Source organism: Chiloscyllium plagiosum, unplaced genomic scaffold, assembly GCF_037043375.1.
Source record: "Chiloscyllium plagiosum isolate Xiang-an unplaced genomic scaffold, Cpla_swu_hap1 HiC_scaffold_37, whole genome shotgun sequence".
In the NCBI taxonomy this organism is placed as follows: Eukaryota; Metazoa; Chordata; class Chondrichthyes; order Orectolobiformes; family Hemiscylliidae; genus Chiloscyllium; species Chiloscyllium plagiosum.
Window position 1 is genome coordinate 93203034 of NW_028270175.1, and position 17678 is coordinate 93220711.

Below are 17678 nucleotides of genomic sequence, written 5' to 3' on the forward strand. Positions count from 1 at the left end.
TGTCTCCTCAGTAATGTTATTTTCATTCGTCCCTGGCTCATTAATCCATTGGTTTTAACGAACAAGGTCTTTGAACATGGCTTTTTTTTTCTTGAACTGAAGTAAAAAAATGTAAATCTCACTATTTTAAAGCGAATAAAACAGCAATACGTTGCTTGCCAATTGAAAAAAAAACCTGAAGCGCAACTCGTGTGTTGACATTACAGTGTTGCCTTCAGACAGTAGTTAGAGTCATGTCCAGAACTATCCAAGTTTCCTCTGAAAGGCCAGGGCAACTCTGCCCAGGAACAATCTTTTGGTTGGCAGTTTTTCTAGCGGAGGAGAGAACAACACAACAACAACAAATTGATGTTGTGATTTTTGGGGCTGCAAGCCATTACAACATTGTATGTGAGCAACACGGCAAAATCATCTACCTGCGAAAAGAAAACATCCATCAGTTCCCCCGACCACCCCACCCCACACCCCCCACCTCGGCACTGACTCGTGATGTCGACGTCCAATCCAGTCCAGTCCAAATTCACCTGCACTTCCACACACATCACGTACTGCATCCGCTGCATCCGATGCGGCGTCCTCTATATTGGGTAGACAGGCTGCCTACTTGCGGAACGTTTCAGAGAACACCTCTGGGATACCCGGACCAACCAACCCAACCACGCTGTGGCTCAACACTTCAACTTCCCCTCCCACTCCACCAAGGACATGCAGGACTCCTCCATCGCACAACACGACGGCTGGAGGAAGAGCGCCTCATCTTCCACCTAGGAACCCTCTAACCACAAGGAATGAACTCAGATTTCTCCAGTTTCCTCATTTCCCCTCCTCCACCTTATCTCAGTCCCAACCCTCGAACTCAGCACCACCTTCCTAACCTGCAATCTTCTTCCTGACCTCTCCGCCCCCACCCGCACTCCGGTCTATCACCCTCACCTTAACCTCCTTCCACCTATCGCATTTCCAACGCCCCTCCACCAAGTCCCTCCTCCCTACCTTTTATCTTAGCCTGCTTGGCACACGCTCCTCATTCCTGAAGAAGGGCTCGTGCCCGAAACGTCGATTCTCCTGCTCCTTGGATGCTGCCGAACCTACTGTGCCTGACCACATGAAGATAACAGATTTCCTTCCACGAAGGACACAGCTAGTTGGGTGTTTGTTTTTATTTGACAATTGACAAACTTTCATTAGATTGTTAATCAAAATACTCCATTGAATTCAAATTCCACCATCTGATGAGGGGGGATTCAAGTCCATGTCTGAGTCATGAGCTGGGTCCCTGGATTAATAGACTCGCGATAATAGCACTAGACCATTGCATCCCCAGCATCTATCCTGGTAATGGTAGTGTTGCCGTTATTGTGACTGAGGTACAGAAAATTATGCAGTTACATTGTCAACTACTTCCATGGAGAACAGAACCGGTAATATTTCAGGTCACAGAGACTGTGTAGAGCTGCAATGATTTTTCAGCCAGGAATAGAAACTGAGGCGAGAAAGCCATTTGTTAACTCTGAGTGGGTGTGACATATATACAGAGATTTGACTTGTTCCCATCACTGGAAAGTCAGAGGAGATTTCCCGGATGGTTTCCTTGGGTTTGTGTTATCAGCTACTGCAATGATTTAGGGAAACCTGAGGGTCTGGTTCCCCACTCTGGACAAGGTTTTTGTACTGCATTTTGGAGAGAGTCTGGGTCTGCAGAGACTGCATAGGAAGGAGCAGGACACTGCACCATCCTTTCTGAGATTTCGACAAATATTTCTCGATGTTGTACCTTTTCCTTGTGCAAAGTGTGAAGCCAGTTAACTTCAGCAATGACGTCACAGAGCTGTGAAACCTCCATCAGCACAAACTGTAGTCTCACACCAGTGAGAGGACAGTACTCAAAATGCCCATCAACTGTTTTGATTCTGGAACTTTCCAGGCAGATGTGGGTGAAGTATTCATTTTGCCAGAGTGTGATCCTCTCATGTACTCACAAGGTGACAGAGGCCATCTCCGTCCGGTGAGGTGAATATGATGGTTCTGTCTCCACAGAGGAACGAACAGAAAAATCTTCCCGAAATGGTAGGGAATATGGTGACTGGCGAAATTGTGATACTGCAAGAAGTTAGAATTATTAAAGAGGAAGTACTGGGGAATAAAATAACAAAGCTCATTGTATTGAATATTTTGTAAGTTGCTGAACTAAATGAGTTATGACTTTAGAGGGCGACAGAGTTAGGGCTGGAGAGTTGTGCTTGCTGGGTAGCTCTTTCGGGAGCAGGTACAGACACGATGGGTCAATGGCCTAAATCTGTACTGTCAATTCCTTAACTCTATGAGGGAGGGCAAAGTATGTCAAAGCTTTTTGTGCTATGGAAAGGATCCTGCAGACGTGGAAGTAGCTATTGTGACCACAAACATTTAAAACAGGAGCGAGATGCAAAACAGCATACCAACTGATGAATAAATCGATGTCAGTTGTGAGGGAAAATTTTAGAATTTTTTTAGTAATTCATAATAACTACATCTTTGGAGAATAATTATATGATTTGCGGAGTCAGACTAGATTTTAGAAAGGGAAATCGTTTTTGATAAACCACTTGGAGTTGTGAAGGATGTTGATTGTGACATCGACAAATGAGAGCCAATGGGAAGAGTGTATTTGAATTTTCAGGAGGCTTTTGAAAGGTGGGTGAAGAACGTTAGAGTCCTTGTAAAAGGAGTGAATATACTACATGGATTGAGAATTAGATAATGGGGAGAATACAGAGAGTAAGATACTGCTCTGGACTAAAGGTCATTGCACATAGGGTATCCCATGTATCAGTGCCTGGAGCACTGCTGTTCACAAGCCAAATAAATGATTTGAATGCGAGCAACAAATACAGTTTTTTTCATTTTGTATTTATTAGAAGATGAGAGGTTGGGAAGTTCATTTATCACTTACACAATTCACACTAGCCAGCAAGTAATCAGGACAGTAAATGGTACGTTGTCCTTCACTATAAAATGATTCAAGTGTTGGAGTAAATTCAACTTCCTGCAGTTGTAGAGTGTTGCTTGGACAGTATTTCGGCCACTGAGTACAGATTCTCTCTCCTTTAGAAGGAATGATTACATTGCGACTGAGATAGTGCATAATACTTTCACCAGACTTATTCCTGGGCTGATGGTACCGTGAGGAAAGTGTGAGGAAAATGAATGTTTAATACGTGGCGCTGAGAGCGAATAACAGGCTTTTACTATTAAACTTGAAGATTAAAGACTAACACTCATTTTGTCAAAAAAAAGACAGTGGTCATGTGAAACATTATATTTTTTCCATGATATTTGATTCGCAATAGTTCACATACCTGCCCAGAGACCCCATGTTGGTTGAGAGGCAGCTCCATGCTCAAAATGATCTCTCACCGTCTCAATATGCAGTTGATGTGATAACCTGCACTGTTCACAAATCTGTCAGCAGCCACAATACCTTATTCCTAAAACAGTTAGCCAGTCCCACCAGGTTGTAACCTCCATCGAAATGCCAGTCTGACTTCTAGGAGACCGAAACTTTTTCCTTGAGACTTGGCACAAACTGCCACTTTCCATTCTCACCTTCAGAAAACCAAGATAATGTAACACGTATACCACTGGCAACTGACCCAGGAGGAACAACATAGAGCTATGTATCGTTGTAGTCTGTGCTCCGCTGTTTGTCATGTTGGGGCATCAATGACATCTTCGTATTTCTGCAAATTTGACTTGACAGGCTGAATGGCCTCTTCCTGGTCTCATGGAAGAGGCTCAAAGGCCTGACTTGGCAACTCCTGGTTGATTTCACTCCTTTCCTCCTCATGTAATAGGCAGGAGGGACTGAATGGGCTATCCCTGTTCATAATCAATAGTTTCAATGGGTTGAATATATTCAGTTGAAACCAGCTTGAGGTGCTGAATGAGCTCCTCTTATTTAATTGTGGAACACTGGAAAGAGAAAGTTCTAGTAAGACTGTTACATGCATGTTACCTTCACTTTAACAACACAGTTTGGATGCTATTCAAATCTTGCTTCAGCAGTTGACACGTGACAAATTATTCTTAATGTTGTGTGATCTTCAGAGAACATCTCCACGTCTGACCGTAAGATGCGGGAAAGAAGTTGAAACAGCTGAAGAAAGCTACCTTGAGAATGCAGGCAGAGATATCCTGTAACCAATCACAAATATCTTCCCTTGTCCTCTGAATGCCTCTAACCAGTGGGGAGTTTACAGTTCATTCCCATATCTCTCTCCCATATATCTTGTAAGGCCCATGAGATTTCTCCAACTTCAAACATTCTAGTATATCCAATACCTACACTACTGTGATATAACTGTCCCCAAGATAGAACCACTCATTTCCTCAAATTCCCATGTATTCATGTCTTTCCACACTGTAAACATAGAGGAGAAATATTTGTTGAGGACATCGTCTATCTCTAATGGTACGACACATACATGCCCACTTTGGTCTTTAAGAGGTCCTATTCTCTCCCTAGTTAATGTTTTCCCTTTAATATACTTTAAGCGGCATTTTGGATTCACCCTTATCTTCTCAGTCAAGGTTATCTCGTTCCCCCCATTCGCCATCCTGATTTCCTTCTTCAGTAAACTCCAATATCCCCTGTACACCTCCAGGGCTTTCCTTGATTCCAGCTGCCTCTACCTGAGCCACGCCTCCACATTTTGTTTGGTCAAAGCCTAAACATTTATTGTCATTCAGGGTTCCTCATTCCTGTCAACTTTGCTTTCACCCTCACAGGAACATATAGATCTTAAACTCCCACTTGCTGGAGGTCCCTTTGCTTGCAAGAAGACTATTCTAATCAACCCCTGCAAAATCCTGTCTAAGTCCATCAAAATTAACATTGTCCCAATTTAGAACTTGAAGCTGTGGACCAATATCTTTTTCCCTCTCCATAACTATTTTAAACTCAATAGAACTATGGTCACTGGTCCCAAAGTGCACATCTACTGTGACCTATGTCTTAAGAGTAGGTCAAATGTTGCCCCTTCCCGATTAGAACCCTCTATATACTGCTTGAGGAAAGTTTCCTGACGCACTTACTTGATTCCATCCTATCAAATCCCTTAATGTTCTGGCAGTTCTAGTCTGTGTTATAAAAATTAAAACCCCTATTATGACAACCCGAATGTTCTGGCAAGTGTCCCTAATCTCTGTATATATTTTTGTCCCTGTAATTCCTGTTAACTATTTGGGGGTCTGTATTACAACTCCATTAATGTCACCATCCCCTTCTTTTGTCTTAGTTCCACCCACAAAGCCTCATTGGATGATTCGTAAGTTCGTTTATCTCTGATCACTGCTGTGATACTCCCCTTAATCAGAAATACAACTCCCCTCCACTCATTCCACCATCTTTGTCCTTCCTAATGCACCTTACCCTGGTACATTAAGCTGTCAGTCTTATCCATCCATCAGCCATGCTTCTGTATTAGATACTCTGTCCAGCACCGATTACCTATCAACACCTTGAACTCATCAGCACTACCTGTCAAATTAATGCAAATTAATCAACAGACATTCCTTGCTCCCAGACTGACCTGTCTCTTCAATGTACTATCTCTGAATACTGTATCTCCTTCCAGCCTCATATTTGCCTCCCTGCTCTTGTGGATACCATCTCCTGCCAATCTCGTTTAAACACTCCCTTGTCGGACTAGCTAAACTGGCTTCGAATATATTGGTCCCCTCTCCAGTGCATGTGTCACCAGTCCCTCTTGAACAGGTCAACTCTGTCACAGAAAAGTTCCCAATAATTTAAAATTATGAATTCATTCCCCTGCACCAATTCTTTAATCACATATTTATCTGCCATATCCTGCTATTCTTACCTTCACTAACTCATGACACTGGAAGCAATCAGGAGATTACCACTGTCGAGGTCCTGGTTTTTAACTTTTCTCCAGTATGCTGGTAATCATTCTTTCGAACTACATTCCTTTGTCTAACTGGGTCATTTGTGCCAACGTGCACAATGACTTCTGGCTGCTCCTCCTCCCCCTTGAGAACATTCAGCAGCCACTCAGAGACATCTTGGACCCTGACACCTGAGAGACAACGTATCATCCTGGATTCCCGTCTGAGGCCACAGAATCTCTGATCTGTCCCCCTAATAATCGACTCTTCTATTCCTGAGACCCTGTTTACCTTTAACCTTTCCTGCTGCTGCCCAGAGCCAGTCGTAATGCAACCAACCTGCTGCTTTCCCCTGAACAGTCATTTCCTGACAGCCATCCTCCATCTGCCAATACACACAAAATCAGAATCCAAAATGGTATCGAGAGTATATTTGTTTTCGAGAGGAATGGCCACAGGGGATTCCTGCACTCCTTGCCTACTCCCTTCGCCATTCCTGGTGTTCGCCCAGCTACTCTCTGCCTGGACCATGACTGGAAGTAAGGAACGCCTATTGGATTAAATTGCGTTTATTTAAATGCAGCAAGGCTGACAGGTAAGGCTGATGAACTCAGGGCGTGGATCTTTACATGGGACTGGGATATTTTAGTCTTTACAGAAACATGGGTGTCTATAATATATAGCTGTCATTGTTTTGATCAAATCCTCAACCCACAAAGCGTCATCTGAAAACCCTTCCAAGATATGATCCATCCTTACTGCACTCATTGACTCCATAACTAATAATGCAACACCACCTTATCTTTTAGCCCTCTCCTCTGCTGCCTATAGTTCTTGTACCACAGAATATTGAGTTTTCAGCCCTGACCTCCCTCATACACATCCTTGTGATGGCAAAAATGTCCACTTCCCCATGTCACCTCGTTCCCTTATCACATCTGTCGGTCTGATAATATTCCCACATTAAGGAAAGGGAAATCCAGTCTGGAATATAGCACCTGAAATACTCTGTACCTCAGAGTTATATAGTCATTTACTGTTTGTGATCAAGCTGCCTTTCCATGAACTAAAACTGTAACTCTGGGACTGAATGAATAATTATTGAATTGGTATTTCTTATTTAATTAATGTGTTAATCAAATGCAACTTTACAGAACTGAACAGTCAGCTCCACATACAATAAATTCCTGATGACTAATTCCCTGCTCAGCGTGCAGGAGGGGTCAGCCCTCAGTAATGGAGAAGGTGGGGACTGCAGATGCTGGAGATCAGAGTCTAAAAGTGCGGCGCTGGTAAAGCACAACGGGTAAGGTAGCATCCAAGGAGTGAGAGAGTGAAAGGTTTGGGCATAAGCCCTTCATCATTAAGGCATTAATGTATTCACATGTTTTTCCATTCCATGATTCACAGGATATTTTGAACTGTACTTTCTCAGGAAGGCAGCACTACATATAGCCCTGAAATGGAAAACAGTCAATCAGTTGGTTAGAAAGGGAGTAGACAATTTGAGGTGAAGTACAGACTGATTGAAGTACAAACATTAAGATAGATAAGTCTCCTGGACCAGACGGGAAGCACCCGAGGTTGCCAGGGGAAGTGAGGGGAGAGATTGCTGCGCCTTTGGCGGTGATCATTCCGTCCTCACTGTCCACTGAACTATTGCCCGATGAGTAAAGGGTGGCCAAAGTTATTCCCTTGTTCAGGACAGGCAGCATAGATTATCCTGCGAATACAGACCAGTCAGTCTTACGTCTGTATTGGGAAAAATATTGGAGAAGACTCTAAGAGACAGAATTTATGATTACTTGGAAAATCATAGTTTGATTAGAGATAGCATGGCTATTTGAGGGGCAAGTCATGCCTCACGCAACTTATTGAATTCTTTCAGGATGGGATCGAGAACATTGATAAAAGTAGAGCAGTGGATATGATTTACTTGGATTTTAGCAAGGTGGTCGACAAGTTAGCCTAAGATCGGCTCATTCAGAAGGTAAGGAGGTGTGGGATACAGGGAAACAGGGAAATCTGTGTGTGTGGATGCAGAATTGTCTGGCCTGTAAAAGGCAGGGGGTAGTAGTACATGGAAAATATTCAGCCTGGAGCTTGGTGACCAGTGGTGCCCTGCAGGAATCGGTTCTGGGACTGCTGTTCTTAGTGATTTTTATGATTGACTTGGATGATAAAGTGAAAGGGTGCTTTAGTAAGTTTTACGATGTAATAGATTTTTGGAGTTAAGGATAGAGGGGAGGGCTGTTGTAGGTAGTAATGCGAAATTGACAGAGTGCAGAACTGGGCTATTAAATGGCAGATGGAGTACAACCTGGACAAGTGTGAAGTGGTTCATTTGGGAGGGTCGAATATGAATGCAGAATACAAGTTTAAAGGCAGAATTCTTGGCAGTTTGGAGGACCACAGGGATCGTGTAGTCAATATCATAGGATGCTCAAAGTTGCCACCCAAGTTGATAAGATTATTAAGACGGATGGTATTTTCATTAGCAGGATATTGAGTTTAAGAGCTACGAGCTTATGCTGCAGCGCCAAAAAGCTGTGGTGAGACTACATTTATAATTTTGTGTTCAGTTCTAGTCGCCTCACTACTGCAAATATGTTGAGTCTTTGTAGAGGGTGCTGAGGAGATTTACGAGGATGCTGCCTGGAGTGGAGGGCATGTCTTCCAAAGAAAAGTTGAGGGAGCTTGGGTTTTCTCCTTGGAGCAATGAAGAATGGGAGGTGACTTGACAGAGGTGTACAAGATGATGCAAGGCATTGATAAAGTGGATAGCCACAGACTTCCTCGCAGGGCGGAAATTAGATTACAGTTTAGATTAGATTACTTACAGTGTCGAAACAGCCCCTTCGGCCCCACAAGTCCACACCGACCCTTCGAAGCGCAACCCACCCAGACCCATTCCCCTACAACTAACACCAGACAATATAGTGTGGTCAATTTACCTAACCAGCGCATGTTTGCATTGTGGGAGAAAACCGGAGCAAACCCACGCAGACACAGGGAGAATGTGCAAACTCCACACACAGAGTCGCTTGAGGCGGGAATTGAACCCTGGTTTCTGGCGCTGTGAGGCAACAGTGCAAACCACGGTGCCACCGTGCCGCCCGGGAAATGGCTATCTCGAGCGGGCATTATTTTAATGTGATAGGAAGAAGGTTGAGTGAGGATGTCAGAGGTAGGCTCTTTTCACAGAGAGTGGTGGCTGAGTGGAATACATTGCCAGCAGCAGTAGTAGAATCAGTTGCATTAGGGATATTTAAGTGACTATTGAATAGTCGCATGAATGATAATGCAATGGAGAGTATGTCGGTTAGTCTGACCTTTGAGATAAAAGGTAGGCAGGACGCCAAGGGTCGAAGGGCCTGCATTGTGCTGTACTGTTCTGTGTTTTATGTTTCGCCCAGCTTGTGGATTCTTATTAATTGTTGAATATGTGAGGGAGTGATATGTGTGTGAGATCAGGAAGTTGGGGAGGGGCGTTAGCCCAAAACTTCCAGTTATGTTGTTCATAGTTACATTCACCTGAATGCCAGTACAATATGTGTGGCGTCCTACACCACGTAGGCTCCACCAAGTTTAGTTATTAACGTGATTCTTGACTTGCCATTTGCTGCTGTTTTCTTCAATTTCAATCAGTTGGGTGACCCATGTATTAATTAAACATTTGCTATGGTTCGTGAACTGGGCAAAAATAAGACGTCAACTATGATTATTTAACTGAACTATAGTCTCTGAAAACAATTAAATTGATTCTATATTTATGGACCGATAATATAAACTCCAGTCAAGATTTTCTAACAGAACAATAAAGAATGTACATTTTATTTTATATCAAACAAGCAACATGCATCTAACTCTTTTGGCGATCAGAGTTACATACACAATGTCAGGATTCAAAACAATGCATTGTCACTCCAACATTTTGAAAGCGGTTGGCTTCTGAATGATTACATGTTCAGGGTGAGCAAACGATTGAACAATCAAATAGAATTAGCGTTCTTATACATTTATACATCATCAATCAGTTTAATTTCTCACTGAAATGTCCAAGCTTCAGCTATTTGCCAGCGATTTAGAAATGGATATAATTCAAAAAGCACTGTGAATATTAAGCTAAATAAATGATTTGTGTTATCAAATTTTAGCGAACAACAATTTTAAAATTTTTAATTTTGAGAAGGAATGATATTTAATATGAAATGTCGACAATGAACAAAAACGATAGCATATTATCGTGTGAGTGATAAGTCAGACCTTTTCAAAGAGATTTTTTGCCAAAACATTGACAGATTTGTTTTAGTAATTGGAATACAATTTTTGAAATATTCATATTCTAAGTAATAGTTAGACTTCATAATGAAGCTGACCTTGTAGTACTTGCATTTGAAATGCTTATGCAGCACCAAATAATCAGGTATTTGCGAGCATTTACAATGGGAAATAATCGGATACTGACTTTTATTCGCATCAGACACATGATAGAATACAAAACTTTAAAATTCGGGAGCAGCCATTGGCCACTGTGTGCGCACCAGCTCAATAATGTCTCCCAAGCGTCTCCCATTTGCCAGCCCTATCTGCAGCCTGTTAAATTCATATTTCCAAATACATAACCAGTTCTCTTTTTAATCTTCATCCACAACTCTCCCAGGCAGTCCATTCCAAATCCTAACAACTCTCAATAAAGACGTTTTTCCTTATCTCACTCTTCGATCTTTTGCTGAAAACCTTGAAATTAGAAATGAATGGTGCTGTAATGACAACTAACGGAAACAGAGTAATCATGTTTTACTCTGCAACATTTTTTTCATAATTTTAAGCATCGCAATAAGTTCACGTATTTGTCTGTTCTGCTCCAGGAAGTATAAGACTTGCAAGAACTGTAACAAACACTACATTGGACAAACAGGCAGAAAGATAAACCACCTGGATACATGAACAACAACTAGCCAGAAAAAAGACATAACCCACTATTACTAATATTCCTGCATATGGATGAGGTAGTATACCATTTTTACTGGGTCTGCACATCCATCTAGGACAAGCCAAACAAAGACACGCATGAGAATTCCTAGAAGTAAGGCATTCCAATCGGAAGTCCATCAAGAAACACATCGATTTTGATTCCAACTAACACTCTCTGAGATAAAAAACCGGACAGGAAATCAGCAATACTGGAAGTTACATCACTGACACAAGGAAACCTAAACACTGAAATAGAAATTCGAAACAAAACACTTGCACTTCACCGGGGGCTCACTGATAATGTTCCCTAGTATAGTGATGAACCGTCTGATAATGAACTCTCCAACTCAGCGAGCAAACTGACATCCAGAAGAAACGCAATTTCTCTCATTCTTTCTTTAACTAAGTTATTCATTCCAGTTATCATTCCGATTATTTATAAGGTTATTGGTATTCTTCTGCAAAGCAATGTGGCATCTGTCTGTCTGTCTGTGTGAATGTGTGTGTGTGAGAGACCAAACAATCCTCTTTAATCTCTGAATTACTCCCCGTGCCATGTGAAAAAGAGGCAAGGATTAGGAAGGCAGTATAGTTTAACATGTTGTTAAAAAGCTAGTTCAGGATTGATGGTTTCAGATTTGTGGATCATCTGGAATTCTTTCAGGACAGGAAAGACAGGTTGCATCTTAACTGGAGGAGCAGCAAAGTCCTTGTGGGGAGGTTTGCTAGTGCAAGTCGAATGGATTTTAACTAATTAAGCAGGAGTGTGGGAACCAAAACAGCAACTCAGTAACTGAGTGGAAGGTCGAGGTGAACAGGACATCAGGCACAGCCAGTCTAATGACCACGCTGAGGGAAGGAATCATATCAGTTCACATTGTGAGATGTAAGTTGGAATAAATAATAGAGAAGAGGTGCAGACTTATCAGGGATTCACAAATAAGGATGGAGAGTGTGGGGGCTGTGAGAGATTGAGATGTGTGAGATCAGGAAGACTGTGCACAAGAAAATATTAAAGGGGAAAGAGGTCGGGGTGTAGTGGGGTGGGGAATTCTGTGATAAATAATTGGCTCCAAAAAACAGGAAAGCTTGCTTTCTGTCAAAGTGAATACCTGGGAAGGAATTTATTATGCTTCAGAGAACTAGAACCCTCATAGCTAAAAGTCTGCATTATATTTAACGAGAAGCTATGTCCATGATATTGCTGTAGCTATAATAATGGTGGGAAAAGTGCTCGTGCTGTTGTTGGACAATGCTTGCAGCGAGCATGTGAATTATCCTGAATGTTCCCAGAGATGCCATCGGTTGAGTAAGTGCATTGTGAGAACTTGCATGAGATGATGTCGGTTTGTAATCTCACCACTTACTGAGTCCAGTCAAAGGAACAAACCAGCAACTGCCATTCCTTATTGCCTCAGAATATATCAGAGTCTTCATGGCTGCCACAACATAGAATCATGCAACAAAGAAAAGGCCTATCACGTCTGCACCAGCAAGTGCACATCCAAAGGCTTCTTAAATGTTTGTGAGGTTACCTCCCTCAACGACCCACCTAGACAATGCATTCCAGATTCATACCACCGTCTCAGTGCGAAACACATTCCACAAATCCTCTCTCAATTCCCTGCCTTTCACTTCAAAAATGCGTCCCTTTGTTATTGCCCCTTTGACTAAGGGAAACAGCTTCTGTCTGTTCAGCCTCTTCATATCCCTTTTGCACTTGTACACCTGTACCATATTCCCTCCTCAACCTTCCCTGCTGCAAAGGAAAATAGTAAATTTAGCCCTCCCCATTCATAGTTTGAGTACTCACTTGTCTTTTTACTTCTGACATGCATCATCCCACATTTATCAGTGTTAAATTTCATCGGCCATTTATCTGGTTATCTGAATAATCTGTTTCTATCCTCCTGCAGCTTAACCCTTTCCTCCTGACTGTGAGCCACCCAGCTCAGCTTTGTGTCATCCACAACATTTTTTATCATTCCACTGCCACCGGCCACCCACATCTTCCACATTCTCACCATCTCACCACCATGAATATCACAAATCAACCGTGATTTCCTTCCTGTTGTCAAGATCTTATTTAGAGGAAGATTTGAGAATTCCAGTCTCTGGCTTTTCTTATTTTGGTCAATGTGCAGAGTGATGTGGCTAACATCTTCTATGAGGAAGCCACAAATAACATTTTCAACACAGAGTTGAATTCACCTTTTACACTTTGCCCCTCTGCATGTTTGAGTCATAAAGCATGTAAATAATTTAGGATGAACTAGTTTTTGGCACCTTGCACTGGAACATTAGTATTTTGGAGGCACTGTTCTTTGTTACATTCACTGCAATATCCAGAAAAGAAGAAACTTTTCATCTGCAGGATGGACACAGACTAATTCATTGTTTCTTTAAATCAGCTAGTGTGAGGAGGATAAATATGCAATTAAATTCTATGTTATGGACAAACTGCACAAGATCAAATCATATTGTCATGTCTACCTTGAATTGGAAGCAAATACATACTGTAAAAAATTCAAAAACACCACACTAGATGAGAAAAAAAACATGTCGTCTGCACTTGATGGAGATACAGAAATATAGTGTACATGTACAATCTGAATAAGAATCAAGTGATAGAAAAGAAAGTACATGAATTCTTTTCTTAATTTTGAATAGAAACCAGATCTTGATTTTCCTGAACAGTGATGTTTTTGCACACAATCCCGCTTCCTCAAAAACAAGCTTTTCCCTGTCACTAAAACTTCATCCGCCATTCTTCGTCCTCCGTCCTACTCTTTTCTTACACTCCTACTTTCCTTGCACTACCCCTTCTGCTGCTACATACTCTTCCACTGATGATCTCCCTTATACCTTTCTTCTGCCACTCCCACCGTAAGTTACACCAATTCCCCAGTTACTCCCACTTCATCTGACCATCACGTTCACTTTTTGCTTTCCAACTGGGATGATGGGAGCTGCTGGCTTCTGTGCTGCTATTAATCATTAGTAAATGATGAGATTGGATGATCAATGTCCAATCGGAACAGACAAGAGTGTGTTTCTGTCACTGCCTGATGCACCGTGAACAGGATGGTTTTGTTCCCCATGGTACAGAGTGGAGTGTTTTTCTGTGTCTGTGTCACAGTACTTAACCAAACAGCCTCATCACAAATAGGATCAATCTCTCTTCAGAATCAGAAGTCCATGTATCAGCTTTCCTTTAAATTTTGTGAGGACAGTGAACACACTGTTCAAACAAGCCATGTTCTATCCTTTTGCTTTTTATTATTTTAAGGATTTTCCAATGTCATTTGAGGTGAGATCAGAGTCACTTCCCTTGAATCAAAGTAGTGTTTGACACATGTGGCATCAGGGACCCTGAGTAAACTGTGGTCAATGGGAATCGGAGAAAATTCTGTGCTGGCAATTTCCTCACTGAGCAATGACACCTTCCCCAGAGCTTTTGGGAATGACAAATACACTATGCACTTCTAGTACCTTCCAAAAACATGGATGACTTTGTCCTGTTAATAATATCAACATATATTATGTTTTTACAGTTTGGTCTAAAATCTCAGAAAAGTAAGACCTTGCTGGTTGAGTGTCACCCCAATGAAATCAGGGCATTACAATAATATTACGATTCAGATTATTTTCAACCAGTTACTTGTTGAGGACTGATCCTGTGATGTCAGTGCCAGTGATATCAACATTTTATCTGTCCAAAAGCATCACATCCCATTGGCTCAAGGCTGCACCACTCCCCAATTCTATTTCTTTCTCCGGCTCATTCGCCATGCTCATCAGATATATGAGGCCCACAAGATGCAATAATACAGAGATGCCTATGACCCCTTGAAACCTGCCTCCCGACCCGTGCCCTGCACTCTGACTGAATCCCCTCCCCCAAATGCACCTGCTGTCGTATCTGCACCATCCCTCCAAACCTTCCACACTTTGATGTTGAATGTTCTGTACTTAGAAAAGGTTTCAACTTTATCCCGCTCTGTCCCCACTTTAATGAATTTCGGGCACGGCATGATGCTGAACTCTTCTTCCTCCGTCTTCTCCTTGGTGCCCATTTCTTTGGGCAAATATTCCACTCTCTGTCCCACAGACACTTTGCCAAGTTCCAATACTCTCCGCCCACCTGAACCTCTCGCTCTGGTGTTTGCTTGAACTCAATCTGTTCATTGAGAATGCTCGATGTGACATTGGTTGTTTTAGTTTATCTGCATCCCCTCACCCAATCCACAAATTACACTCTGAATAGGCTGTACACCGTGTGCTTTGATCCAATCCTGACTTTGTTATTCAGCCTGTGCTGGTGGGGGTGGTGTTGCTGTAGTCTGGTGGACTAACCTCTACATTGCAGAGACTGAGCGCCAGCTCTCAGATACCTCCTCATGTCACCTGCTGGTCCATGACCATTGTCGTTACAATGGCACATCAGGCCATTGTATCAACTATGATAAACTGACCACATTTGATCTGGTCACTTCCACTCTACTTGCCCCCACATAACAGTCCCCAAGCTGATAGTCCTCTGATAGCAGAGCTCACTTGAATCTCCTCCTGAAAATCCACAAACAGAACTGCCCGGGCAGACCCATTGCTTCAGCCTGCTCCTGACACACAGAGGGGGGTGCATGGATACGCCCCAGTCAAACCCGTTTCTTCATGGGGTACGTTGACCATTCCCTGTTCCAGTTCTTTTCCAGCCCCATCCACAACTCTTTCTCCAATACATAAATAATATAATGGAATCTGCTTCCCTCTCTTTCCTGAAATGGAAATAAACATAGATTTCACTTCCAATTTGCTTCCCTCCCTCACTTTCACCTAGTCTTTCTCTGACTCATCCCTTCCTTTCCTCGGTATCTCTGTTTCCATTTCTGGGGATCGACAGGCCACTAACATCTAGTATAACTCACCGACGCTCACAGCTACCTGGAGTATATATCCTCACACCCTGTTTGCTGCAAAGACTCCATTCCATTCCACCAGTTATTCTGTCTCCATCGCATTGCTTCTGATGATGTCAATTTCAGAAATGTGGTCTCCAATATGTCCACCTTCTTCCTCAACTGAGGATTTCCTTAGCAATGTTCTTGACAGGGCCCTCAACCAGGTCTGACCCTCCTCCTCCACTTCTATCCTCACCCCCCTCTACCCTCCTGCAACAGCGAGAGAATTCCTCTTTGTCCTGGTTTACCATTCCACCAGCGTTCACATGAAGAGGATCATCAGCCGCTATTGCCCCCACCTCCAGAAAGATGTCATCACCAGATATATATTTCCCTCCTCTCTCTTGGCCGCCTTCTGGAGGGACCAGGACACCTTGGTTCACTCTTTATTCACTCCCACTATTCCGCCCTCACCCCACACCACAGATGCACTTCTCTTGCCCCTGCCGAAGGTGTAACACTTTCGCACTTCTGTCCTCCTTTCTCACTATCCAAGGGCTCAACCACACCGCAACAATGAAGCAGCACCTTAGCGATGTTTCCCACAATGTCGTCTAATAGATTTCCTTGCTCACAATGTGGTCTCCTCTACACTGGGGAAACTAATGGTAGACTGGGTGACCGCTTCACTGAACGTCCAAAGTGTACCTATACAAATGACTCTGAGCTTCCAGTTGCCTGTCAGTTTCATACCGCATCCTGTTCCCTGGCCAATATCTCTGAGTCAGGCTTGCTGTAGTGTTCCAGGAAAAGTCAATGCAAAGTGGAAGAACAACGCCTCATTTACCATTTGCGGACCCTACAGCCCTTCAGACTCAAAATCAAGTTCAATAGCTTTCGGCCCTGTACTCCCCAATGTCCTCTTCTCCGATCAATAATACACCAGGTCTAGTTCTCACATCGCCTTCCATTACTCACCCTCTATTGTTAGCTCCTAACAATCTCCATTAACAGCTGTCCAGCCTCTTCTGCATATCAACCAACATTTTCCGAGCGACCATCAGTTCTGAGGAAGGGTCACTGGGCCCGAAACGTTAACTGTGATTTCTCTGCACATATGCTCCCAGACCTACTGAGCTTTAGAAGCAACATCTGTTTTTGTTTCAACATTTTTATGGCAAGTTCTCAAAATCCAATACGTCATCAATATTTAGAGCCTTGTCAAACATAGAAACTTTGTAATTTTTCATTTAATCTCCATAAAAAATTACTCGAGATCCAAGTGAGACAGGGGCTTTGCTCGAAAGAGTTGGAGCAAAACTCCACAAATCTGGCACAATCTGAGCAGAGATGCACAGAATTAACCTTTGACTTTTCAGAAGTGTCACATCATAATCAATATGTTAACTGTGTTTCTCTCTGCAGATACTTCCTCATCTTTTTATTTCGCTTCTCCACCATTTTCAGTTTGTATCGCATTTTTGCATATCATTATATCTCATGTTTCTTGACAGGTCCATATGTTGACCTTGGTTGTATTTGGACACTGTGGTCTTATTACAGTTGGTGTGTCTGTGACACGTGTATTAAGGCCGAAATCTGTTTCTTCCATAAGATTAAAAGAGAAAAAAAACATGTTTCTGAATATCCTGTAAATCTCAGAAAACCAATTTGTTTTAAAACACTTTTTAGAGGCAACTGAACTTCATGACATAACAAGAATTGATTTTTGATGATGGAACAGTCTGTGTCCTTCAATGAACAAGCTTATCACCCCCGTCCAGAACCTTTCAATGCATATCACAGAATTATTGCAGCAAAGGTTGAGGAAACTCAACCCATTGCCTCTTCCAGCTTAAAATGACCTGTTTCTCTGACTGTTATTCTCTATACTGGCAACTGAAAGCATTCTAT